The sequence below is a fragment of the Citrus clementina genome, unplaced genomic scaffold (genome assembly GCF_000493195.1).
Source record: "Citrus clementina cultivar Clemenules unplaced genomic scaffold, Citrus_clementina_v1.0 scaffold_2, whole genome shotgun sequence".
Taxonomy (NCBI): domain Eukaryota; kingdom Viridiplantae; phylum Streptophyta; class Magnoliopsida; order Sapindales; family Rutaceae; genus Citrus; species Citrus x clementina.
The window spans coordinates 5,653,827-5,670,393 of NW_006262688.1; positions in this window are offsets into that span (position 1 = coordinate 5,653,827).

Here is a 16,567-nt window from a genome sequence, read left to right on the forward strand (position 1 = left end):
CTCGCCCCCAAAACACCTGCTGAGCCTGGGCTTGAGCCTGAGCTTGAGCCTGAGCCCGTGCGGCTGCCTCCTCTGTCAAACTCATCCTATTAATTCCAAAAGTAATTTTTTTTGTGGTGGGGGGGTGGGGCCGCAGAAAAGAGTGAACAGACCAAAATGTGACTGTCCCAACCAAGTCAAAAAAGCATATCTTCATGATGGACTATCACTTTCGAGCATCAATTTGTAAATGATAAATCAACTAACCTTTGCTGTTTCTGAGACTGAGACCGAGACTTTGTTGAAACCCGACGAGGGGAAGATCTTCAACAATAAGAATATTTTAACCGAAAGAACAACTGAATTTATAGTAAGCTCTTGTAACTCTTCACTCTACAGTAAATTCTGGAATGTTTTTCCAAAATTAATAAATCGATCCTGGATATGACCAAAACAACAACTGACACGTGTAAGAAGAATGTGGAGGGCTGTCCTCCCTGGGATGGTCGGTTTAGTGGGCCCCGCGAATACTTCCGGTTCGGGCCACGGGCAGCTGCGCTTCGCTTCCATTGGTAGGAGTGTGGGCGTTACGAGATTTGCGCTTTCTTTTGCCTGCTCTTATCTCTTAAACTTATGGAATTCGGATTTTTATTAATTAATTAATCGAACTATTTAAATAATAAAATTTTGGATTTGATTCATTATTTTTTTAAAACAAAATTAATAAACGAATCAAATTGAATTTAGATAAAATCCGATTCGTTAAATTCAAATTTGAAAAAAAGAAAAACACCTTGAGATGGAGGGACTAGTTTTATACTTTTTTTTTGTCAATTAATTACTAAATTGCCTTGAACCTTAACGATTTTTGTGTTAAAATTTTAAAATTATAAATGTACAAAAAACTAATTTAATTAAACGAATTCTTGTCGTCAATGAATGGATTCTACATGAATACAACTTGTTTAATAAACTAATAAATGAATCCATAAAGCTCAAATACGTACCTGATTTATTCGTTAGTGAGAATAAATATTTGAGCCTAGAATTAATAAGATTCTAGTTTCTGAAAATATTTAATTATAAATGCATATCAATAGACATCTATTGTGTAATATATATGTATAAAAAAAGAAAAAGAAAACAACAACAGATATATCCAACTCTAGTCATGGCAAGAGATAAGCTAGATTCTAATCTCTTCGCCGCCTTTTGGTACAAAGGAAGAAGAGAATAAAAAATAAATGTTTCTATGGTTCGCCGTGCAACCTCCACCGACTTCAGAGATCGGTTGGGAATGTGTTTGACCGTCCAGATCCCAAAAAGAAGGAAATTCTTCTTCGTCACGTTTATATATCTTAATATTAAAAGTCTTTGACCTTTTTTTATTATCTAAAAAAATTTTACATGCCACAGTAACGCCGTGTGATAAATTTATGATTTTAGAATAGCGTTAAGGGGAAATATATGGTGCAACTGTGGTACCGTGTTACAGTTGCATCCAGCCGTTGGATGTCAATGAACTCTACCAATCTAAATGTATCTAACGATTAGATGCAACTGTGGCACGGTACCACAGTTGTTCCGCAGCCTGATCCTAACGTTAAGCTGAATTGTACTATGTTTCTCATTTTTTCCTATCATGCGTGTATTTATAATAGTACGATTAAAGATTACTTTAAATTTTTATGAGGAATTTGATGAGTGTGGTCTCTTGGGGCTTTTTTTTTTTTTTTTTGAAAAGAAAGCATACTTTCATTAAATTAAGAAAAAAGATACAACAAATGGGGCGGGCATGTGCCCACCCACTGGACATAATCATTAACTTTTAAAGCCATTTTAGCCAAATCATGTGCTGCTCCATTACATATCCGTGGAGTGAATAGCATTTTGATGTCCTTAACTCTCTGCATTTGTTTTTGAATGTCTGAGATAATCCATAAAAGCTCCAGATTACTTCCTGTCCTTCCCAAGATTTGATTAACCACTTCTGAACAATCACTCTCGACTATCACTGGCCCACTTGCTACTGCTTCTGCTACGTTCATCCCCAAGTGTATTGCTTCAGCTTCTGCGTAGGCTATGTTGTCAATGAATTTGGACGTTTTCATAGCAGCTGCAACAAAGTCTCCCTTTGAATCTCTAATTATGATCCCAAGCCCCACCTTTTGCTCTTCCATATAAATTGCAGCATCTGTATTGACCTTAACATACCCTTCAGGGGGAGGCTTCCATGTTTGTTCATTGTTGGACTTTTGTCTGCTCTCTGCCTGCATCTGGGGAACTTTGACTTTTCTGTAGACTTCCATTGTTGCTTCAGCTCTGGCCACTGGAAGTCGAGGATCCTCTTTTCTTTTTTCAAAAATGAAGAGGTTTCTTGAGTGCCAAATAGCCCAACATAGAGACACAAACAGAGCCACGTCTCTTGTGTTTCGCTTCTCTGCTATAGCTATCATGGCAGTGAACATATCTTGGTTCTCCATGCCCTCTATATCCTCTTTGAACTTGGTCTGATTCCACACCTTTTGGGAGAACTTGCACTTTATGAGCGCATGAAAAACGTTTTCACCTTTCTTTCCACACCTTTGGCACCACGGATCCTGCAGAGCTTTCCTCTTCCATAAGTTTCCCGCCGTAGGCAATAGGTCTTGGGCTGCTCTCCACATAAACACCTTCACTTTCTCTGGAATTTCCAACTTCCATATTGCATTCCATTCTGTTGGGCTGGCTGATGAGGAGCTCGGTTGATCTTTAAATTTTAAACTCATTGCGATCTGGTATCCACTTTTAACAGCATATTTCCCTTGCTTGTCATAAGCCCATATCATCTGGTCTGGTTCAGGGGCTCTTGGGAGAGGGATCTTTAAAATTTCGTCTGCATCTTCATGGTCAAAATGCTGCTTGATCAAGTTTTCATTCCATTTATGCTCTTTGTCAATCAAGGTTGAGACAGTGGCTTCTACAGGTAAGGTAGCTCTGGAAAAATTTTTGAAAGAGGTCGGTCTAGGGATCCATCTGCTCTGGTATATCTTCACTTGCTGCCCACATCCTATTCTCCAGCGCATCCCATTCTGAAGCACTTGACGTCCCCATAAAATGCTTCTCCAGATGAAGGAGGGGTTTGATCCGAGTTTAGCTTGCATGAAGCTTGAGTTCTTAAAGTATCTTGCTTGTAAAACTCTCGCCAGTAAGGATTCAGGGAAGTGAATCACTCTCCACCCTTGCTTTGCCACTAAGGCTTGGTTAAAACAAGTTAAATCCCTAAACCCCATTCCACCCCTTCCTTTTGCTTTACACAATCTGTCCCACTTCGCCCAATGAATGCGTCTCTTCTCTTTCTTTGATCCCCACCAAAATTCAGCAATTGCTTTCTGAATATCTGAACATAGCCCTATAGGGAGCCTGAAAACGCTCATAGCATAGGCTGGAATTGCTTGGGCTATGGCTTTGATGAGCACTTCCTTTCCCCCACTTGAGAATAATTTGCTGTTCCAGTTGGAGATTTTGTTTAAAACTCGTAACTTGATGTCATTGAAAAAGGTCACCTTCTTCCTTCCCACCATAGCTGGCAGCCCAAGATATTTTGCATGCCTGGGAACAACTTGAAGATCAAAGATGTTTTTGATTGCAGCTACTCGAGCTGCAGGTGTGTTTACACTAAAGAAAATAGAAGACTTATCAAAATTAAAGATTTGGCCTGATGCTACAGCATAACACTCAAAAATGGCTTTCAAGTTTATGCAATCTTCAGTGGTGGCCCTTGTAAAGATGAGGCTATCATCTGCGAAAAGGAGGTGTGAGATGGATAATTGACTGCTGAACTTTAATCCATGAATGAGTTGCTTTGATTCTGCTTGCGCTAGTAAATTGGAAAGAACCTCTGCACAAAGGACAAACAAATATGGTGACAGAGGACAGCCTTGCCTCAATCCTCGTTGGGGGTAAATCAAGCCTTTATCCACCCCATTTATCAAAATGGAAAAAGAGGAGGTTGTTACACATCTCATAACCAGCTCCACCCACTTTCTTGAGAAGCCTAAGTTGTGCATAGTATTCCTTAAGAAATCCCACTCTACCCTATCATATGCCTTACTGATATCTAACTTCAAAGCTACTAAACCATGTTTTTTGCTTTTACTATGCCTTATTTTGTGAAGGCATTCATAGCCGATGATGATGTTATCAGATATGAGTCTCTCTGGAATGAATGCACTTTGAGTGGGTGAGATAATATTATGCAAAACTTGTTTCAGCCTATTAGCTATTGTTTTTGCTACAATTCTGTATATAACATTACATAAGCTAATTGGCCGAAATTCAGTTACTTTCCTAGGCTTCTCAACTTTTGGAATCAATGCAATATATGTATGATTAACTGGAGCTATGGTACCTCCCTCGTTTAATATATGCAGGCTGGTTGTCAAGACTCCTCTGCTCACGGATTGCCAGTGCTTTTGAAAAAAGGCTGCCGGGAGACCATCCGGGCCTGGTGCTTTGGTAGGACACATTTGAGCTAGGGCTGCTGAGACTTCATCTTCCGTAAAAGGTTTGTTTAGCTCCTCGTTCATCTCCTCTGTCACTCGCTTTGGCATCCCCTGCAAGGCTGCATCAATTTGTTGATGTGTATAGGTTTGTAAAGTAATCACAGAAGATTTTTTCTACATCCGCAGCTTCCTCTGTCCATTCGTCTTGCTCATTTAAAATCCCCCATATCTTGTTTTTCCTCTTTCTAGAAGATGCTTTCGCATGGAAAAATTTCGTATTTTTATCCCCCTCTCTTAACCAATCGGCTCTAGACCTCTGTTTCCAGTAAATTTCCTCATCAACAAGAAAACCATCAATTTGTCTTTCGATGTCTTGAATCTTTTTCCCATCCACATACTGCAAGCCCTGTAATTGCATATTCTTTAGTTCTTCCATCAGCATCTCCAACTTCTTTTTGCGGCCTCCAAATTCATCCTTACTCCAAAGCTTTAGATAAGCCATTGAATCTTTCGCCGCTTTTTTAAAATTCTCAATTGCATTTGCACTACTCCATTTTCTTTGGTCTGACCACTCTCTTTTCACAATTTGCTTGCATTGATCATATGAGCTCCAAGAGTCTTCATAATGAATACGCCTGGTAGATCTCCGCTCATACCTTATTTTTCTGCCTTTCTCCTTAAAATCCATTAGAATTGGGTTGTGGTCTGACGTCCATGCTACCACTGTTTCTGCTGCATTTTCATGAAAAAGGCTACCCTAAGATTTATTGCACAGGAAACGGTCTAACCGTTCTTCAATTAATCCAGCTTCATATCTCTTATTCTACCAAGTAAAAGGCATCCCCTTCCATCCCATATCCCTCAAGTCGCATTCTCTAATTGCCTCGCTAAACTCATACATTAGCTTAATTTCCCTATTGTTCCCTCCTTTTTTTTCATTTGGCAGTAAAATTTCATTGAAATCACCGAAGCACAGCCATGGCAATGAGGAAAAGCTTGCCAACCTTTTCAATAGAGTCCATGTATGATGCTTCTGTCCTGCCACTGGGTGTCCATAGACTCCTGTGCACCTCCAATAGCTCCCATTTTCCTCATACACCACTGAGTCAATATGGTGCTTGCTATATGACTGAATGTGTACCGTGACTTCCGAACTCCACAACAATGCCAGGCCACCCCCCATACCTTCTCTACCAACTTCAAAGCAGTTTTCAAACTTCAAACTTTCACTAATTCTTCTCATTCGTTTTGGCTCCAACTTTGTCTCACAAAAGAAAACTATCTGTGGTTTGTATCTTTGGAGAACATTTTTTGCTTCACGGAACGTTCAGTCCTTCCCCAAACCCCGAACGTTCCAGCTTAGGACTCTCATGGTTGTCGGCGGGGCTGGTCACCAGCCTCCGCCGTTGAGCTTTCAAGGTTCCCGACTCCCATTTCCATATCTCTTCCATCTTCTCTGTCTGTGAACTCCCACTTTAGTATTTGCTCTGCTGCTGGTACTGCAAGTGGGGATTTTGTAAATGAGCTATCCATCTTCTTCTTTTTAGCTTCTGGGCTTGGCCACTTTTCTTCGCTTGCTAGTCTTTTTGCTAACAAAGAACCGTGTTTTGAAAACACTCTTGAGTTATTAATTCTAGCTTGAGCTTTCCATTTTTTGGCTTTGGGCTTAGCTTTAAGAGGCTCTGGTCCATTTACATCTTCCTCCATCATGACTTCAGTATGGGCCGAGGCCTTGTCTAAGGCTTGATGCAGTGGCATGCTTTGAGAATACCCCCTGGTTTCTATTTTTTCCCGCTCATTTTTCCCTCTTTTTTTTCCGTTTTCCTCTTCCTGTTCTGCACTGAGCTTTTGACTGTCCTTCAGCAGTTTTCCTTCTTTCCCCTTTACCCCTTCTAGCTCCTGCTGCCTAGCAATTTTTTTCGTACTAGTTACGTCTTCAGGTGTTTGCCCATTTTTGTCTAACAGTCTCGAGAAACCCCCTTCTTGCATTGAATGCATCTCTGCTTCTTTTGATTTTCGGGTCGGATTCAACCCGTCTTCTTGACCCGGTCTGTCTGTAGTATTTTGGCCTTGCAGTTCTGTAATTCCTAATGGAATTTGATTTGATGAGGATTCTGCTTTTTGCTCGTTTGTGGTTATATTCCATCTTTCTTTGCCCCTGTGTTGCTTCAGTTTGTCCACCATAGTTGTGGCTTTAATCCATGGCCCATACAGTAACTCCTCTTTAGCTTGGTTTTTAAACTTTGTGCATTCTCTGTACTGATGACCAATGCAGCCGCAACAATAGCAAAAATCAGGCAGCTTTTCATATTGGATTGTAATTGGGACAGCATCTTCTTCACCATCTTCTTGTTCGAGCGATAAAAGGGTCATTAGAGGCTTAGTAATATCAATAGATATTCTAAGCCGGATAATTTCCCCAGTGCATTCTCCATTTGCATCTGTCCAAACTTCTTCTACTCTTCCTATGGCTGCTCCCAGTTCTGAAATTGTTCCCTTATCCATACACATAATGGGTACATTTTTTAGTTGCACCCAGAATGATGCATTGGTAAAGGACTGCTTTGACACCTCTCCAATACCGGTTGGTTCTGTGAATATAATAAGTGCACCATTAAAATGCCAGGGGCCACCTGCACTTGCTCTCCTCTTGTCGGTTTCTGCTGCAAATCTGAATATGAAGATATTTTCTCCCATGGCATCAATCTTCACTTCCCTGATTGTTTGCCATGCTTGTTGCATCGCTATCTTCAATCCTTCTTTATTAACATTTCTACTTGTCAGCACTTTACCTATTAAACACCCTGCAACTATCTTTTCTCCTTTTGACTTCATTTCGCTCTTGAAGGATACTTTCCTTTCCTCCCCACCTTTCAAGGTTATGGCTTTGCACTTGCGAATCAGCTCTTCTGTATCCATTTGGATCTCAAAAGTTTTACTCAGCAACCACTCCCCCTCTCTATTTAATGCAATATTATCTAAAGAAATTGCCTCCAATAAGCCATCAGGACTTTGATTTTGCACAGACAATGAAAATATGAAAATTAAACGCACCAGAAAAGCATAAAATGCTTATATCATTTTTTATTTGTCCGATGATACACTAATGTTCGCGTAACATTAGTATTTATAGTACTTCCAAACTTTCCATTATAGCTAGTAGCCTTGACCAAATAAATCGAAGCCATTGAAGTTATGTTTAGCCTAATGGTAGACACGCTCTCAACAACTGTTGAGGGCATTAGTTTGAGCCCATAAATGATACAAAAAGCAATTTAATGAAGGCGTCTGGCAGTGACTTTTCTATAGGAATAAAAAAGAATCAACCTACGAATCCCAACTGCTAAATGCAAGTCGTTCCTTTTATTTTGTGTGTGTGTATACACACACGGTGGTGCTAGAAGTTCAATGTTGTGGGGGCTTGGTTCAAACAATAATATGAATTTTAAAAAGTTCAATGAACGGCTACTAAAATCCATATTTATTAAAATATTTCATTCCATACATTTACAACTGCCATCATCATGTTTCTATAAAAGCTTGTTGTCAACATTACAAAATATAATATTTGATCTCCCATTCTGTTTGGACATCAATTTATTCACTATATTCAAATAAACTAATTTATTCAATTAAATTTCGCGGCATTGAATACAAATTGTGTTATCTAATATATAATTAGTAAAAATAATGTGTTTTACTTATTTAATTTATTTTATGTATCTTGAATTTTTTAACTAAAAATAAAAAATAAAACAAACAACAATGTAGTAGTGAATGGTAATAATGGAATGGAATTGCTTTAGAGAAAGAAAGACATTTTAGATTGAAAAAAGTAAACTAAAAAACACAACATGTGTCTTTAAACTTTATAACTCAAGTTAAAAATTAGATAACTATTAAAGAGTTGGGTTATTTGAACTCATTAAACTACTCATGCACTTACTTAATAAACACATTTCTAAAATTTAAAATATACAATTTTGCTTTTATAAACCCACTTTATTAAGCTAAATTATTATAATTTCTCTTATTCGTTTTAGTTTCACATCGTTTGTCCATTTCTTCATTCTTTTCTTCTTCGTTTATGGACTTCTACCCATCACTAGTTTATCCTAAATTCTTAAACTTCTCATTTTTAATTTTTAATCGCTATTTTCCCTTGATATCTCATGTTTCTAGAGCAATACCCTTAAAGAATTAAAAAATAATAATAACAAAATTACTTATATATTTATAGTAAATAAAAATTCAAGTAATTGCAAGAATTCTTGCATTTTTTTTTTCATTTTCTTATATAGAAGAAAGCTTACTAACTGGGAAGAGAATTCATTATCCAGTTCAAAGAAATTAGAAGTGATGAAACTAGATGGTGGAAGTCAAGAGGAATTCGACCAGCAATAAGCTTTTATCCAAATGAATTAAAATTCATTGAAACTTTGTTCCATCAATAGAAGTGTAAATGAGGAAAAACATATTCAATTTTTGTGGGTTAAAAAGAAAAAATCTTAGCGACCGTGAACAAAAACAGTGAATAACAAAGATTATGAGAGAAAAACATTTATTTTTTATTTAATTTAATTATATAGTCTTGTCTATTGTAGTAACTCTCTATGTGGAAATTTTAGTAACTAAAATAAATTTATTAAATATTAGACTTAATGAGTATTTTAGTGGGTTCAAATAGTCTCATTCATATTGAAACTGGTTTAAAAATTTTTAAGAGCCAAGTAACTCTCTCTCTCTCTCTCTCTCTCTCTATATATATATATATATATATATATATATGCGCATTTACCACATTGTTTGACATATTCCTATTGGGATTATCAACAAGCCTGGTTTAACACATTCTTCATACAAAATCCAAAGAAATCCCATTCATGGTTATTTTTCTTCAATTCAAAAATAACCGTCCAAAGCCTCCCAAATTGGTTCCAACAATGGTGGAATTTCTTTGGTCCAATACCACAAATTTTAACTCCAAATGCCACTCATTGTTTAAACCTCTTCAAAGCCCATTATGTCCTTTCTGAATCAGAGAAAAGATTTCCTTCTTTTCTTTACTTTTGTACAAATTTCTTTCTTCCATGGGTATGGATGTGGAATTTCAGATTTCATACCCAAGAAACCCAACTCATTATACAAAGAACCTTCAAAGTAAAGTGGTGGTCGAAATTTGACGAACAGACCAAATAACTGACACTCTAATCAGAAATTGGCTCTGTTCCAAAGGTTTCCTACCCCCAACCATAAAGAGCTCCAAAGCCCAACAAATTTTTCTTACCCAAAAATCTAAAGCCCAATCTCTTTTGGCCAGCGCTAAAACTGAAGAAGAATATTTTAAAGTTATGGAACAACTCCTCACCTCAAGGTCAAAGTCCTCAGTAGCAAACTCCTCTGAAGACGAAGATGAAAATGAAGAGTCATTTATTTCCCTTGGAGATGAAAATGAAGACGACTGTTTTGAAATTTTCTCTCCAATAAAGCATTGTAAATAATTATCCTTTGAATGTAAAAAAAAAAATAATTATATTTATATTTTCCTCTCTTGTATTAATATCCGCTTTAGTATGTATTTCTCTTTTATACCTTCGGGTGGTCCTCTGGACACAAGTGAGAGCGCACATGTCTCTTCACCCGAACCGTATTTATACATGTACATCCTTAATTATAAAGCAACAATTTCGCTACAGTAAAGAAGCTACAGTTTCGCTACAGTGGAGAAACTACAGTTTCGCTACAGTAAAGAAGCTACAGTTTCGCTACAGTGGAGAAACTACAGTTTCGCTACAGTAAAGAAGCTACAGTTTCGCTACAGTGGAGAAACTACAGTTTTAAAATCTTTGTATTTAAATCTGAAGGAAGACTTAGACTCCTCAGATTTTCAGATCTCCCTCTCTCTAACCTTTCATTTCTCTCTCTCTCTCTGGGAATCAAGAATCCGAAGTCATCAAGGAAATTTTTCTGTCTTCAGACTATTTCCTTGGCTTCAGATTAATTTCCCTCTTCTTCTGTAATTTTTTTCAAAGCATCAAAACAAGAAAATCACATGTAAGAATTGTAAGCTTGTAATTTCTTTTCAAAGATTGTAAAGTTTAAATTTTATGTATATTTAAATTTTCGTAATTTATTTTAAAGCATTTTCTGTAGACTGATCTATATCAGATCTGCCATATAACTGCTACGTTCCTCTGAGGCAACGAGATCAGATCTCTATCCTCAGTTGTATCTTTCTCTTCTCCCTCCATCCATTCAGAGTGCTAGTTCTGGGATCCAGATCTGGTACTATCTATGAGCCTTTAGATGTATGTTTGTTGCTAGGGTGCTTAAAGAACCTAAAAACAAACTTGGTAAACATATTTGAGTATATCGACGGGAAACCGATGACGTAAATTCCAGAGGTGATCCTGAATAGGCACTGGTCTGGTCTGCACTGTCGGTAAACAAGTCACGTACTTCAAATATTTTAAAATTTGACCAACTGCGATCCAAAGCAAACCCATTCCATTTATTTCTTTTACTTTTATTTAAATCTTGTTTATAAATTCATTCTTGGAAAAACCCCATTCCCTTCGATACTTTTCCTTCTCGTATCAGAGCCAATGGGAGGATAGTGTTGTATAGTTTAGAGATCTTGTGTTTAAAGACTTGTGTTTTATTTTGAAATTTTGTTTATGTGGTGAATTTCTTACTGGTAGTAAGTCCCGTCTTAGGATAAGTTTTCCGCTTAGGGCAGTAAAACCATACCTGTAGCCATACTGACAGGACTAAAAATAGACCATAGGTTTTTACCCATGGATTCTCTACTCTGTAGAGCATCGTTCTTTTTTAGCTCTTCCTCTGGAAGAACTAGTGATTCAAAAAATGTTGTTAATTCAGAAGAATTTGTAATCGAAGATTTCAATAAAACAATTGACAATTGGGAATTGCCAAAGGTCAATAAAGAAATGATTTACAAAACAAAAAAGCTTGATTTTCTAAAGAATGATTATGTCATAAAAACTGAAGAACGTGATATAACTCTTTCAGAACCATTCGAAACAATTCATTTGTTTTCAAAAAAATCTCTAAAGAAATTAAAAGAAAAGAATTTGGATGCTGTTGCTACCCTGATTTTAACTATATCCCTCCATTTCATAGGTGACCCTTCACACCTTAGAGATAAAAATACTGAGTTACTACATAACTTGAGATGTAGGAAACTTAGTGAATTCCAGTGCTATAAAATCACTTTCTTTACCCGACTTTTCCTAAGGGATGATGCAAATCACGTAACTTAGAAGGAAAAATTCCTTGCAGGTTTACCAACTCTCGTAGGAGAAAAAGTTAGAAATTCCATCAAAGTCTTGTATGACAACCGTATTCCCTATGACGAACTTACTTATAGTGAGTTAGTCTGTTTTGTCAACAAGGAAGGTTTAAAGATCTGTCAAGATTTGAAATTACAGAAACGACTTAAATGGGAGCTTAAGAAATCTAAGCAAGAATTAGGAAGTTTCTGTAAACAATTCAATTATGACCTCTTTAAAACTTCCACCTCCAAAGATTGTAATGGTAAGTGTTCTTCAAAACCTTACAAAAAATATTACAAATCTAAAAGTCATAGGAAACCCTTCCATGATTTTAAAGAACCTTCTTATAAGAAACCCTCGAGACCTTATAAGAAGCTCAATTCCTCTAAAAGAAGAGAGTTTAAAGCCAAAACCAAGACTCATTTTAACTACAAAGAAGCCACATGTTATAAATGTGGTAAGAAAGGCCATACTGCAAAGTATTGCAGAATGAATAAGAAGCTTCATGAGCTTGGCCGAGATGAAGAGACCATTTCCAAAGTAGCCCCTTTACTTGTAGAGTCTTCTGACTCTGAGTCTTCCATGACGGGAGATAGTGAACCTTTACAAGTAGATAAGTTAATTGACTCAGACGCCTCTGCATCTAGCAGTAGTGACTCTGAATCAGATTCTTATTTAAAGAAAATCAATGTTTTGACTAAAGACCAAGAGACTTTTCTTGAGCTTGTTAAACATATTTCTGATCCAAATCTTCAAAAGGAATGCCTTGACAAACTTTTAAAAACCTTGCATTCTAATAAAGCTGAAACCTCTAAAATTCCAATTGTTAAAAAGAATTCTTATGATCTCACTGAAATTTTGAGAAAAAAGAAAACAACGAAAACAACCCCCAACATCTAAGATCTTCAGAAAGAAATCAAAGAAATCAAACTTGAGATTAAAGAATTAAAAGAAAAACAAAAAAATGATTCTGCAACCATTCAACTCCTCATACAAAAACAATTAGAAGAAAATTCTGACAAAGAAGATGCTGAATGTGATGGTGATAACGAACAAAACGTCGAAAACATTGAATCCATACCCAATGATTTTCTGTTTGTTTTAAAACAAATTACCACCAGAAAATATTTGATTAAAGTTACATTAATCTTTTCCAAAGATTTCCAAATTGACACCATTGCTCTGTTTGATATTGGTGTTGATTTAAATTGCATTAAAGAAGATATTGTCCCCAAAAAAATTCATGAAAAGACAAAAGAAAGATTATCAGCTGCAAATAATTCAAAACTAAAAATCAAATCAAAAGTTGATGCTTCAAGTCATAATAATGGTTTTGAATTCAGGACTTCATTTCTTTTAACAAATGATATCCATCATACTGTTATATTAGGAACTCCTTTCATTAACCTTATTACCCCTTATACTGTCAATTATGATAGCATATCTTTCAAAGCAAAAAGCTAAAAACTCGTTTTCCCTTTTATTGAAAAACCAAAAATGAGAAACTTAAACATTGTTAAAGCTTGTTCTGTTTATTAGAACTAGATCAATGCAATACTTAAATCTAAACAAAATAACTTATTTTGTTTAAAAAAGGATTTGAACTTACAAAGAATTGAAAACCAATTACAAAATGATTTCATACAAAGAAAAATCTCACACTTCAAAGATCTCATTGAAAAAGAAATCTGTGTTGATTTACCATCTGATTTTTGGAACCGAAAACAACATCTGGTAGATTTGCCTTATGAAAATTCTTTTGATGAGAAACAAATAGCTATTTTAAGTGTCTTTGATTTTGATATTGAATTTATTAAAGGTGATACAAATTCTATCCCTGACTTTCTAACCAGGGAATTTCTTCAAAACAGATAAATGCCGCAAAAAAGAAAAGACAAAGGGAAGGGGATTCTCAAAGACCCTGTGCCCCAAACACCTTCTAAAGACTCTCAAGCCTCTCCACCTAAAGAAAAGCTACTCTCTTCTGCCATGCCAATCAAATCCTGGATCGACATGATAGAAGATCAAGAAGCCTAGTCTAAAGCCCTTGCCTCACATGAGCAGGTAAATGAATGGATGAAATCCATTTCTAAATCCCCTGAGCTTATGCTCGCCTTACAAAGTTTTTCTCAAAGCCAAATTTCTCCTAAAGAAGATATTGAAAAATCTGTTTCTAAAGAAATTTCAAAACCCTCTTCTCAAAATGTAGTTCTTTCTGGTGATCTCTGTTATTTCATTTTGGCTCATTATTTCGTTTCAAGTGGTCGGTTGTTCTCGACCCGGTACGTATTTTCTTATTTTGTTTTTTGGTTAATTCTTTTTCTTTAAATTTATTTTTATTTTTTTCTTACTGGATTCATTTACTTACGCTCTCTATTCAGATTTCGGTGTCGGAGGGACAAGCATTAGTGCACAAGCACAGGTAAAGCAACGCAACGGCACCATTTGCTTTTATTGTTTTTGTTTGTAACGTATTGCTAACGAGTAACGAATCCCGAATGAATCGGCAGCGGCGCATGTTGCTTCCATTGTTTTCGTTTTTGTTCATAATCAATCTCACGTCGTTTCTGGAATGAACGGCGCGCGGAAACGGCAGTAACGGGCCATGGCCCTGGATCGAACCGTGCTGCACCTTAATGAACCGCCCCGATCGCTTTGTCGTATTATTAGCTTTCTCGTTTTCTCAATTATTAATTATTTTTAGCCGTATAGTATTTGCATTTATCAATTATTTTATTATATTTCCTTTTGTTATATATAATACTGCACTAATTTTGAATTAATAGTTTGTCAAAATTATTATAAGATATTAATATATTAACCAAATAATTTATGTATAATGTGTTCGAAATTATTGAAATCCATTGTTTTCAAATGATTTTGAATGATTTTTATATTATTTCAATAATAAGTTTGCAAGATTAAGATTAATTAATTATATTTTTTCAAGTCTAATCCCAAGCCTATTTTAGGAGAATATAAGGGCTTTTTATAAACTTATTTTTATAATTAATTTTTTATTTTCTATTATTTTTAAGTGTTAATGCAACGGCATCGTTTGCTTTAATAGTTTTATTGTTTTTGTTTGCAACAAATCGCGAATGAACCCACAGCGGTGCCTGTTCCCTTTTTTTTTTGTGGGTTAAAATATCACCGTTTATTTTGGAGTATAATGAATATCGCCGTACGCCGGTTCTAACGGTGCAAATGGCGACGGTAACGCTCGAAAATCGTTGTCTCGCATGGCCATAAAGGTCCTCACGAGACTTTAACCATCTCACAATACTCCTCGAATCGGGCCATGCTCCTCTATCGACCCACGCCGCATCTTAATGAACCGCTCCGATCGCTTTGTCGTATGATTATTTTATATTTCTTTTATCATATAATACTGCCAATCTTTGATTTAATAGTTCTTCAAAATTATTATAAAATATTAATACATTAACCAAATAATATATGTATAACCTGTTCAAAATTATTTCAACTGTTATCAAATGATTTTGAAATATTTTATTTTTTTTTCAATAATATAATTGTTAGATTAGTTAATTTATATTTCATATTTTATCAATTATTTTACTGTTGATGGTGTTTCTCTTTTGAAAATCTGAATATTAGACCCTATGACGTGTGGAACAGTTTTATTTCAATTATTAGAAATTGGTAGTGAACAATTATTTATTTTATTTTCTTTGTTGCTGCGCCTCGTCCTAGAGCTATAAGTTATCCTAAATAGTATATTTGAACGCTATGTGGCCTCGTATTTGCTGAATTGATCCCAGACTTCTAGAATCTTCAAGACTCTTTCCCTTGTTCTTTTGACTCTGATCAATTAGCTTCTACTTTTTAATGAGAGCTTTCCCGCCATTTTTTTCTTCATTGAGGCATTTCATTAAACAGTTTGATATTTCTAAGTTCTCTAAGAAAAATATGATTGATTTGTGTCCCCTTCTATGAAATTCAATTTCATTCCAGTCTTTTCATAGCGAAACATCACCCTAGGGATACTAGGAATATGACATCTGGGTTATGAATTGATGGTTTGTTTGTGGCCTGTGGGGCGCGTGAGTTTGGGTTCTTCGGAAACTAGAAAAAAAGGTGGATTGTTTCTGAATTTTGAGTTCGTTTATAGAGAGAGATGTGCAGAGTTTGATTTCAATTGGAAGGGCTGGGATAGGGGCTGGGGTGTTGAATTTGGAGTTGTTTGAATGTAGTCTATTTTGAGTTTGATTACAGAGAGAGATCTGCAGAGTTGTTTGCTGTTTTTTCCTGAATTGGAAACCCATAATGTATTTGCATTTCAATGGTTTGTGGGTGGGTGAGTGATTTTTAATGTGTTTATATTTTCCTAGATATCTCTCATTTTATTTATTTATTTATCTTTCTGTGTTTTGGAATTTACATGGCTTTGAGAAAGGAAGCAACTCAGGAGGAGCAGCTGTTGTGGGTGCGAGACCAGTGGCATCGTCTCCTAACCCATTCCACAGTAACGTTGCCATTCGCACTGCTAGTCCTCTTCCTGCCCCTGAATCTGAACGTTGAGCACTCTGCCTTGCCTTGAAACTCAACTCTAGCTAGTTGAGCTATCTATCATTTCTGTATTAGTATTTGTCTTGAGCGGGTTTGTTATGCTTTTACAATTTCATGTCAAGTTTTGCTTTTTGTTTCTGAGACTGATGAAAGTTGATTTCTAAATTAAAAGTAGAAAAAAACTTGTATTTGAGTAACTAGTTTCATACTTAGATTTAAGTGACCTATTTATGGTGGAATTGAGGCACGCAATTGATTCACATCAAAGTAAAGTAT